This window comes from Stegodyphus dumicola, chromosome 11, assembly GCF_044657685.1.
Source record: "Stegodyphus dumicola isolate Sdum_Otavi_A_Nest chromosome 11, ASM4465768v1".
Taxonomy (NCBI): Eukaryota; Metazoa; Arthropoda; class Arachnida; order Araneae; family Eresidae; genus Stegodyphus; species Stegodyphus dumicola.
This window is the reverse complement of record NC_140778.1, coordinates 90,137,572-90,150,389: the sequence shown is the minus strand read 5'-3', so window position 1 is coordinate 90,150,389 and position 12,818 is coordinate 90,137,572. Positions and strand designations below refer to the sequence as shown.

The 12,818-nt window shown below is 33.6% G+C and overlaps 1 protein-coding gene across 1 annotated transcript in view; it reads right to left on the bottom strand.

Annotated features, from left to right (window-relative positions):
- LOC146994198 (neprilysin-2-like) overlaps positions 1 to 12,818 on the bottom strand; it is a 125,954-nt gene that overhangs the window by 91,802 nt on the left and 21,334 nt on the right. The gene's annotated exons all lie outside the window — the stretch shown is intronic.

Here is a 12,818-nt window from a genome sequence, read left to right as displayed (position 1 = left end):
TTATTTAGCTACGGCAAAAGTATTATTTTCTTTAAGTGTAAAAGCTAAAAACAAGCATTTTCTGTTGGTCGAAAGACTAATTCTGTTATGTTAAAGCCAAAATTTGGCCGAAGATAAAAATAACTTCGTATTCTTGTATTAATAAGAATTTTACTTTCAGTGCCGCCAGCTTGGCGAAGAATGAGTAAAGTAAAAATTTATTTTCTCTTATTCATTTTATGGTAAATTGTAAAAAGCATATGTATTAAACTTTTGTAAATGTATGTAAATTTTTGAAGGTTATGTAAAAGTAGAATTTAGTCTAGAAGCATAAAATTGTAGATGCTAAAAGTGAATGCTTAAAAGCAATGAAGTCAAAATTTAAGTAGTAAATTGTAGATAAAGTCATGCTTTAGAGCGAAAGCCTGCATGTTTAAAGATGAATGAGGGGAAAGTTAGAATGAATGCGTTTTGTAGGGTTCTCCACCTACATTTGAATTTTTAAGAATATTAAAGTAGCTCATTGAGTTGTAGAATGTCGAGTAAGGTGTGTCTATTTGGTTGTTGAATTCTAACAAATCATGGTGGTTAGGGGAAGTGTTGTAAGACTAAAACACGAATATTCCCATTTGACACCACACACGGTGGAGAGCCAGGGTAAAGTTAAATTAATGCTTGAAAAATTGAATGAATGTGAATTAAGCAATAACTAAGAAAAACGAATCGTTTAAAAACAAAAATTTATTGTGTCAAGAAAGTGTAAATGATAATGTATGTAGAAAGATACTGATACTTATTCCTTCCAGATGCTGGAAGGACCAAGATTGATTGATGAAGTCCAAGATTGATGATGAAGTCCAAGATTGATTGAAGACCAAGATTGATTGATGAAGTCCAGGAAAAGTTGCTGTAAGAAGAAAGCTTTGTAACGAGCAACAGAATTGTAGTATATAATTGTTACATAAGATTTTTTTTTGTGTAAACGAGGTTCTCGCCAGTTAGTTCAGAATTAGATAAACTTACAACAGGTCGTTTGTAGGACCTGCTTCCAAGTTTTCCAAATTCTGGCAGCGGCAAATGTAGGGTTTATATTTATTTTAACTAACATTTATTTTAAGTTTAAACTATCTTTCCTGTCAAGCCTTACTTTCCCCCTGGAACTGCCAATGCCAGAATATGTAAATTTGAGTAGAACGCGCAAGGATTCAAATTATCAGCGGAAGTATTCTGATTTAAATAGAAGGAAACGAGTTCGGTGTGATATTCTTACTTAGCGAGCGCGGAGGTAGTTAGCGAGAATTGAAGAACCCCGCGTTGCGGCCTATGTGCTTGGCGGGAAGAAATGGTAATCGTTCCAGTGAGCTTCAAGTCTGCTGAATTAGCAGCGGTATTGTAAAACACGGTGAGTTAGTTATTTTAGAGAGCCTCGTAGTTAGAATCTTGTCTTTATTTTCTTTTCAGGTTATTATTTTTATTTGACTGCCAAGTTGGCACCGTCTGTAAGCGTCAAGAGAACGCAATTGTAATTTATTACGTTGAATAAAAAGGGACTTAAACCCTTCAAAAGGCTCTATCTTTTATACAAGTTTTCACAGTCACCTCTTGGTTGCGTGCAAGTTGGAGGCGCGCAACGTTATAACTATTTAAAGTATTTTAGAATATTGAATATAAACTGAACTTGTTGAGAAAATCAAACTTATGTATTATGGTGTTTCTTTGGTTACTTTCAGCTGAAGAAATTTTGTCTTATTTGAATGAAAAAGTGAGCCCATGCGATGACTTCTATGAATTTGCTTGTGGCGGCTGGCTGAAAAAACACAAGGAGAAGCCTGTTTCCGTTTATTCTGAACTTGAAAATCATATCCAAATCGGCCTCAAGAGTAATGATTTTTCTTAAATTTTGATAAGCAATTTGATTACAACCACAATCAATAGTTTTGAGTATTGAGTTAACAAGATTGTTCAATATGTGAAATTTTAGAATTGTGTCCAAAATTTAATAGTATTATTGAGGATCACACTAAGATAAAGGACTTGCTTGGCCCATGGAATAATTTGATTATAAAATTGCAGGTTACTTCGAATTCTGGTCTTGTGAAGAGGACAGCCTTTGTTTTATCTACATTAACAGCAATTAGTTTTGTAATCGTTGGATAACTGGACCAATAAATGCACTTTGTGCTAGGATCGCTGTGTCATCTGCATACATAGCAAGTGTTGTGGGAATGTCGTTCACGTAAATATTAAAATATGTTGGTCCGAGCAAGGACCCCTAAGGAACCCCTGCAAGGATAGGGTGTGAAGTAGAGTTTGTTCCTGAAACGTGAACGACAAAGTCTCATTCATTTTCCTTAAAATAATAAGCTTTGCTTGGCCGAATCTTCTGAGACAAACAAAGGAGAAAAGTACTAGTCTTGGCATATATGAGGATATATTTTAAAGGTACTATTCCATTGCAAGTAACATAATTTTCAAGAAATCGTTCATGGCGTTATGATGGTTAAGGGGACTCCGTACGTTTTGAATGATATTTTTAATTTAAGAACTGTCATCTAATTTTTATGAGTATTATTAATTGATTTTGTAAGACAAAGAGATTTTAACTGAGAAAAAGTTTTGCAGGTAATTTTTTTCAATTAAAAATTTTTGAAGAAAAAAAAAATTTTTTTTTTAGCGTTTGAAATATTTTTCTTCTACAATTTTCAATGTTTTGCTCCATATTTCTTATTGTATTTATTAGACTTTTCTGAATAACTTTAATGATCATTTTCGTAATTAATTAGTTTCTGAGAAAAAAAATAAAAAGCACATTTTTATGTAAAAGTTTTGGGAAAAATATGATCCCAATCGTATTTTCACTTCCAATAATTTTTCGTTATATTATTTTGAAAATCCCATTCTTGTTTCTATTAAGTATGTAATTTTAAACAAGCAGTAAAAATATTAAATTATTTAGTTCTTATCTGTATAAGTTTTAAGATTTTAAGTACATCGATTTATCGAAAAAATGCGAACTGAGAAAACGCAATTTTAAGTATTTTATAAAGAGGGCTGCGAAATGTTTATGATATTAAGGTATCAAAAAGAAATAGGGAAATAAATTAAAGTATCAGTTTAAAGCATAGCTGAGTATTAGTTTAATTCTTCGTGGCGCGCGATTTAAAAAATTTATGAGATCACGCTGTGGGCGAAATTTTCCCATGCTTCCAAAATTTCATCTAAGCTGTAAATATTTTGCTGATACGTTCTGGTGGTATTTGGAACTTTCATAAGAATAAAATGACATATTTAAACGTCCAGAAAAACAATCAAATTTATACATCGCAGTGAAAATTTGAAAACATCGATGCATTTACAAAATTCAAGAGAAAATGCAGAATCTCTTATAATGTAAACCTTTATAGGTTAAAAATGTCTCATAGTTTTACTGCATTCACGTAATACAATATCTCTACTTCTTAAGGAATTCATGAAAGAATGTATTGAATTCCATTTTATATTGTATTGGAGTTTTATGGACTCTTGAATAGTATTTTGCATACATGGGGAGTATACATCAGTTATTTAGCGCGGATTGCTCGAACTAACCATACAGCTACATCACACGCTATGCGCAGGAAATGTGGTGTGTGTCAAGGAATGAAAGGTCTATGCGCAGTCATGAGAGTTGCAGACTGCGCGGAGGTCTTGCTTTGCGTCCTTTAAACGGTGTGATAAGGTCGCATAAAGGAAGAAGAAACTGAAGATTAATATGGACAAGGATGCCTCGAGAGCATAGGATGAACATTATTATTATTTAACTTCCGAATACGTGTTCAATAGTTATTAAGTTGAATTACTGAGATACATTCCGATGACCTCATTGATCACGTGACTATGTATACCTTTTATAAACAAACGATACAGATGACCTCAGAGATCATGTGACTTATGTACAGCTAATGCAAACAAGCAAGGTCATTCTTCCTCTTCTTCTTTTGCGGAATGTATCTCATTATTTTAAAAATAATATTAATATGTTGGCATTGTTTCAAACGCAGGCTCGAGAGCCACGTATTGCTCTCGCACGTAAAATGTAGAGATATTGGAATTTGTTTGAAAAAAAAAAGATGAGAGATAGGTTTTTTTTCCTTGTTGATTGTATGTAGCCTTTTATTTTGGGGCGTTCAATAAAATTTTCATGCTGTGTTCCATCAGAGTTTTCATTGGAGTTCAGCACCACACCGTTGAAACATTAACACCACACCACAACGGTATACCTCTGCAGCTAAAATGTTCCACTGAGCGATGCACGTGGATGTGGTAAGGGTGTGTTATCGTCTTTTTACACGAGCTGCTTTTCTGCTTAAAAGTTCGTGATTGCTCTGTCCCTACTGATATGATACCACCACGGAAGGTAGTCGTTGTCATATCTTCCCTAATGTATCGGGAGTTACGCTGTGGGGAGCCTTGGATATGATTCCCGTTCACATCTTTGATGCATACATCATACTCCGATCAGTCATTGTTATGTTACAGATCTGATAAGGCTTCTGAGTGTCCTAGATCTTCAAAAGTATACTTTAGTCCAGCGGTTCTCAACCTTTTGATTAACGCCTACCATCAAAACAAAAATTGAAAACCTTTAGTATCACCACTACAAAGTAGTACCACCACCACGCTTGAACAAAGCTCAGATCACATAAATTTACGAGTTTTAGAGGAAAAACTCAATTAAGATGTTAGGGTTTTAATTTTTGAATTTAACAGTTAAAATATTTTGCTTCTCTGCCTACCACCTACTTTTCTCTTGCGTGCCACCAGTCGAGAACTCCTGCTCTAGTCCCATTCTGGCAGGAAAATCTACAATCATACCTCGCGTTTGACATCCGATAATCCTTCGACACACAGCAAATTTAATTTAAATTTGTAAGACTTAATGTGGAGGACAACAGCACGTCTTCATAGCACATATAAATGCTGTCCTATAATACTGCGATCTATTTCAGCAATGTCCTTAAACCAGGGTATCCGACTATCTAGCAGTGACTACCAGCTAAGACGCCTCTCAACTAATTCGGCTGAATTTCCGTTTGAAGGCCTGGAATTTATTTAATGTGAAAACAAATTTAGCGATACGTATTATGACTTAGATAGGTATAGCAATGCACTAAAATACCCAATTTTACAGCTTTGTAGGGCAGTTGTTACACTAGATACTGATAATTGGTGTAGATAAATACGTAATGAAAAGAACCTTACGCTTTTGGTATTAATATAGTGCAAGTTATGAAAAAGATAACTGAAAAATGGCGCAATATCGATGCTAGTTGGTAAACTGCTGCCATAGAGGTAGCAGGATATATAAGAGTAGAAGGAATACTTTAATGACGAATATATATTTGAAACCATCACAGTAATCTAAGAACAAGAAGTAAAGCTCGGTGCAATGCAGTATGATGTTACAAATTATTCTACAGTGGCACAGGCACAGAGCAATAAAGACACTTAATGAGAAATAAAAGTAATGTTGCTTAGTATGGAATGGTGAAAGATGTGTATTAATTTAGAGGACTTGAGTATGGTATTTCAGAGAATTGTAAAGTAAAACCTTTAGTCTAGGAAGACCACATTTATGTCCCATCATCATAGGATAAGCATGCGATAAATTAGACTGGAACTTTGAGATATTGTTGAAATGTTTGTCCATATAACAAAGTTTCATCTTAGTTTAGTTTGTTGTTTTCCTGAATCGATGTCTTAAGATTATGTATTAGATATACGCAATTCAGTTTGAAATGATCATTTTGCAGTGATCTCGTTCGCTAAATACTAAAAGGTCACCAGTAAAGAGATTTTATTCGTAGAACTGTGCATGGAATAGATCGTGATCCGTAATGAAAGGATTTAGTTGATAGTTCTGTGAATTTGATAGTAAGGAAGAAAGAATGGGCATTGCATCTTTGACTGGCCTTGGTTACGATTATGTCTTGGTTTGCAATTCACCACAATGTTCCTCGAAATCTGGTTTATTGTGTCATACACACACTAGTGACACAAAGCCTATCAATAAATTTTAGCTGCCTAAACTCTCATAATCCAAAGTCGAGTCTATGCTTCGCTTTATAGCAAAACGCTTCGTCTCTCCGTTTCTTCGAGGTCTATACCTCGCTGTTGCTTTATCCAAGGTAATTAAATGTTAGCGATTTTATCTTTATTCCTATATTTATTTACAGCTGGTTTATTTATGGTCTTCAATAATATTTTTTATTTATTGTTTTAGAAACAATACCTCTTCATTGATTCCGAATATTTGAGGCCATTTTGTTTTTGAAATCTGTTTTTACGATTTCATGAAATAAATATGTCATAATTCACGCTTTCGTTTCCACACACGTTTTCAAATTATGCAGTTTTCATTTCTAGTTTTAAATGTAGAATCCTATGTCTTTATCTTAATTAACATAATTATTACTGCCCAGTTTACAGAATACACTACACTAAAGAAAGGGCACCCAGACCTAACTTCATTTAAGTGCCTTACAGAGTTAATCGCCCCAACTCCTAGAGGAGAACCAAGGAGGCTTAATCCTCCCAGTCAACTTAGGTTAACTTATATATATATTCACACAGTCTGTGTTTATGAACAGAAAATCAGGAGTAGACGGCCACGCATCCACCAACAACGAGAAGAAATGTTACGTAGTCCGTCCCCAGCTGTTGACCAAAGGGAACAATATCTCCAAGGACAACCTTCAAAACCTCACCATACCTCATGTAGCAACATCACAGCCAAAAGGGCAGGCGAGATATTACCATATGGTCCCTGCCGAGCTTAAACCTTATCGAATAAACGATGGTTCTAGTCCTGTGAAGACGGATTTTATACCCCCGTGGTCGAGGCTGCCTAATTACAGCTCCTAGACATTAGCTTCGCCGGTTTTACCAGCCTCGACCATTGGGGGTGGGAGTTCAAAGAATAAAATAATATTCTAGGAAATAGCTTCTTATTTAGTATTACTTTTACGAATTAGTTTCATTCTTATGACGAGTTAAGAAATCTGCAAAAGCCAATCAATACAAGTAATGCCAGCTTTCAAATAAAAGGCACGATCTGACAGATACCACGAAATATTTTGGCAGAATAGGGTGTAATATAAAACATCATGGATTGTTTAAGGTACCTGCTTACCTTTATTGCTCCGATGAATTCTATATATCGTCAAGTAACACTGGCAAATGCGAATCTAATCCTTAAGTTTTAACAGTTAGATGATGACTTACAAACTTTAGTTATTGCGAGAGACTTGTTTTCAGTTTAGCAAACCATTGGGAGTGTGCAACTCTCTCTAAATTCCAATTTTATTCATTATTTACTTTATTCACGATTTTGAATCTAATCACAGCAGAGTGAAAAAATACAGGGTAACGAAAAGAATTAACATAAAAGATGTCAGGTGAAATGAACCTAATAATAATTGTTCAGAGTTTCATCTGTAGGTCTTTAACACTCGATGCATTTACCATTTCAAACGTACTTTTCACATCTATCCTTCTAAGTCCGAAATGCACCCTTGTAAAATATCACATTTCTAGAGCTATTTGTTCTTGGAGGTTAAGCTAAACTGGCAAGGAGATGCCTCTTCAGATGTCCAACCAAACAGCTAAGAACAAGTTTGGAACGAGCTAAGCTGGGACTACATGCGGGGAGAACTCTGATTATCCACACGAAGTCCAGTACATTTTATATAAGCAATATCCGCACCATCAGTGTGTATTGTAAACTTTCTTCAGTTCCTATTCATTTTTTATTCAGTTTGTTTTACAAAATTTCCCTCATATTGTCTCCCTAATAATCACCTCATTTTTTACACATAACATTTCCACTAGAATGTTTGCGCTTCATCTGGATAAACATCTTTATAACGTTCTCTTTTTGTTGGATGCGAGATGGCGTTAAAATGAGCAATAAGATTTGTATTCATTAAAACATTATATTTATTATGCTAAGGTAATTTTTTAATTAATTATATTTAAATAAACATTGAAATTACTGCGCATCACAAAATTTCTTAATCAGCCGTTCTCGTAATTGGAGATAACTGCATAAACGTAACTAATCAGTTATACTAATAATTGGAGGAAAATAAATTTTGAAAAATCCGACTTAGAATTTTAAACAGAAAGAAAAGCAATTAAAAATGTTTATTTATTTATTTTATTTAATGATATTCAGTATTACATTAGATGAGAACAACATAAATAACCTGATTACCTAACCAAACTTTAGAAGCAGTAACTGATATGTACACAACAGTGTCCGAAGGATCATTATTAATCTTTACGCTAAACTAATTTGCTACCTTTCTTTGAATGGGGAAGCATCTGACATGCGGCAAGATTGCTAAAACATTTCTTGGATCGCCTTGCTGGGATATCTAATAAATTACAGAAGTTTCTGATGTTCCATCCCATCGTTTTCGCAGCCTTTGTCACAAGTTTGCGTACAGACACTCAGAAATTGGTTTCACAATAAGCCTGATTGTCAAGTGGTCGCTAGTGCAGAATTACTAATGGTCTTCATAAATAACCTGAAAGGGTTACACGGGAAACACAGGGAAAGCGCATGAAAATTGAACAAGACAAGGGCTGAAACTTATAGGGCCCCTTATTTTCCTAATCGCAGGGAATTAGAATAACAATATGTACCGTGATGGATATTTTTTGTATCCGAATCTGCTTTCAGTTGACTTTGCTTTTGTGCAGCTCTTTATATTGCCTTTCTGGAACTACACATAAACGAAGCTTTAACGAAAGTAACACAAAACGAAGTAGGAACGAAGTTAAGGTGCTGAAAGGAAAGAAGCTTTAGAGATTCCTTTTACTGCCTTCGTCCGTAACAACACAGAACTCTATTCTGTTTCTGTAAAAACATTATAGATATGTTCTTATGAAACTAAAAATACAGGCCAATTTCCGTTTTCCTTCTAAATGTAAAACTTAACATGCAAATGTAACGCAGCAGAATATCTAAAGCCGATCAAAAGGCTTCAGTACCTATGTGCTTAAAAGCCTTAAGGCCCTATGTGCTTAAAAGCCTTAAGGCCCTATGTGCTTAAAGCCTTAAATCATTGAGCATACTTAAGTGCTTAATCTTACTTAATCCTTAAGTGCTTAAAGCCTTAAGCAACTATATGTGGCTGCATTCCTTGCATACCCCTATTTACGCCTCTGTGTTTCATTTATATAAATATTATTCTTTTTCCAGATATGTTGGAAGAGAAAATAAGGAGAAAAAATCCTGATTACGTTCGCATGATAAAAGGAATATATAGGTCCTGCATGGATGTTGGTAATTCTTTGAATTTTTACTTTCGTTACTTAGTAGTATGTGTATTATGTCAGGTATAATTAATCTCATTATTTCAATAACTTAACAATAATTCATTTTTATTAGATCTAGTAAATACTCCTATATATCAAACATATAAATGAAATTATTCCAGGAATTAAAATTCTTGCAACAATAATTGTCATTTTTTTCCTCATTGTACAAAGTAAAGGAAATATTCCTTACTAAAAATGCCCCATAGAAAACCATAAAACTTTTTCACGAGGAATTGGCCTACGGGTACCCGTGCAGCTCTGCGGATCCCCGTAAAATCCACCAGACAATAAACCCGTACAATTGTACGGGTACTTGAAAGCCAAATTCCCGTAAAAATCCATAGAAAGAAACCCGTACAGCTGTACGGGTACCCGTAAGCCAAATCCCCGTTAAAACCCATAAACAGAAACCCGCATAACTGCACGGGTATCCATAGGCCAAATACCCGTAAAAACCTATAAACAGAAACGTGTACGACTGTACGGATATGAGTAGGCAAAATCTCTGTAGAAACCTGTAGAACTGTATGCACCATAAACGAAATCCCAGTAAAAACCCATAGCTAGAAATCAGAACTTTATGCATATCCATAGGACCATATCTCCATTAAAATGTGGATATTCTATAGGTCTATGCCTCATAAAAACCAGTAGACAGAAACACGTACACCTATATAGGTACCCATAGGCCAAATCCCTGTAAAAACCAGTACACAAAAATCCACAGACCAATAATGGTACCTCTTGGAAAAATCGCAGCACAAAACAATACACAAAAACCCATAAACAAAACCAATAGAATTATACCATTAGCGGGGTATCCATACATAGAATCGTACAAAGAATGAGTATCCATATACAGAATCCCTATAAAAAAACAATATACAAAATAGATCTGTAGATCAAATTTCCATAAAAACTAGTAAATAAAAATATAAACCAGCAGAAGTACATAATTAGCACTGATGAAATGTACAGAACTAAATGGCAGAGAAAGCATGTAATTTTAAATAAAATTCAATGCGAATAAATTTAATAAAATTTTTTAAATATCTAGAAGCCTACAAGCCCCTGTCCTTCTCAATGCATGTCAATATCTATAAACATATTACAAAATATTTGTATAAATTCTCTTTACAAAATTTTAAACTCCTTTTGTATAATTTTGAAAATAAAATGAATAGAAAGATAATAATTAAAGTCATGATTCACAACCATTGAATGATATATGTACATATTATATATATATATATATATAAGAAAAATAAAGAATGTGTAAAAGATTAAATTGGTAGCGTAAAATTAATTTTCCTTTTCTATTCTAAAAATACTAGTAATCTCTCTGCACTGCATCATTTCGAGATTAATCCATATCATAAGACTCTTACATAATTTGATGTTGTAAATGGAACGAAAACTCAAACAGCCAATAGTAATTTTACAGCAGTATTAATTACCAAATAAAAATGCATCGAGAACCAAAATTAACTCAGTCTGAATTAAGTTTTCACCCTTAACATTTTGCATTTGTTTTCTGCGCATTGGCCTAGCTGGACTACAGGCTGTCTGCACCTTCTTTCTTACTACAAATTTATCAAAAATGTAAACTTTTGGAACAGGCATAAATAAGGTGTCAACTTGTTTGTGGCTGCAACATATTTGCTGAAAGAAAAGTTGAATTAAATCTACCTCGACTGCCAAATTTCTTATTCATTGTGGATTGGAGTTTCAACATCTCTAACCCATCAAAAGTCTTGCTGTTCATTACGGATTCAACCGCCTGTATTCAACGATAGAATCTATTACATATATATATACATATCATTTGATGGTTGCGAATCATGACTTTGGTTTTATGTATATTATTGATTTGATTATAAGCATATACATAAAGTACTGTATCTCACTGCATATATTTGTATTTCAGTTCTTTAATTGGGGAATTAAACAATGGCATTTAATCACATCAGCTTGTTAAACAATTTGATACCTAATGAGAAATACATTGCCAATGAGAAATCTATTGTAACTTAAAATTTAAGCAGATGCCAGAATGTACTTTCTATTAACAAGCACTATTAACAAGCAAACAAAAAGAATAAGGGATTTGCAAAATTAGAAACTTAACACAGAGTTCAAATTTAGCATACTTGCTATCCTCTTAAATCTCGCTTACCACTGATAGCAACACCCTGCAGCTTATTATGACACGCGTACACATAGATGTTTTGCGTGGAAGAAAGGATGAATCCTAGAATACAATATAGTGAACACTGTGTCGACCACCTCTTCACAATACTTTGAATGTTACTTGTATCTCTCAGAAGATAAATGAGACATGAATATAAAATATAAGGTACTTTTCTATTTTGCCGTCGCAAATCTCGCCAAGCAGACTTTATTGACGACAACATACAATATACACAAATAAAAAATGTTAACGAATGTTAGTTTTAAGAATTTTTTATTTTGAAGGCATAAACATTTTAATATAGTTTAAAATTTTGTAAAAAGCCAATAAATAAAGACAATAAATTTGTAAAAAGACGTTAATTTAAGAATTTACTATGCTTCCATGGTTCAACATCCTGATTCGCCGGTTCATATCATTTGACCCCAAGTGATCTCGTCTCATGTAAACTACGTTACAAAAATCTAATTCTCTCAGCAATTATCTATATTAATTTGAAGTTAAATCTGAATTTGGAATATAAGTTTAAATGCAAGAATTATTTCAATTCGTACGAATAGCTTACTCAGAAATTATGTAAAACCGCAGTGCTTTACTTAGTGCATTCTAATTAGAATTGATGAATTTAACCCTTGACTTTGCCTTTTCTATATTTTTATACTTTCGCGGTGTGATTGCATCCTAATTGACTTAATTACCGTGAATGGCCTTAGGGCATAAAATTGAACTATCTGGTAAAAATTCTATGTAACTGTATGCCACTATTGAAAGAAACAATCAGAAATGGCTGCGACTTATTTTGAAAGTGAGGCGTAAAAGGTTACCAGAGAGGATATTCTGCTTGGCATCAGCTGTACCATTACTAGCGACTTTATCGCCTGCCCCGGCAAAACGGAAAGGTATCAAATATAATAAACTTAATAATACTCAAAGTACAATAAATTATATTGTAACAAAACGAACTCTAAAAAATTTAGTCTCAACAAATACCGATTCTCAACCCACAGTTCGGGAATGAAGGAAATATCTCTTAGCATATAATATTTTATTTCATATCTCACTTTTGTTGCTACATAATCTTCCACAATTTTATATAAATAAAATAAGATAATGGGTATTTATACTATATGTAGTTCTTGATGTAAAAAAGATTAATTAACTTTCGTACTGTAAAAATTCCATTCCATCTCTGTGAATAAGTATGAATATACTCATATACACGTAATTATAAGTATCTATTTATTAAATAACTAATTTAATGAAACTAAATTCCTATAGAAAA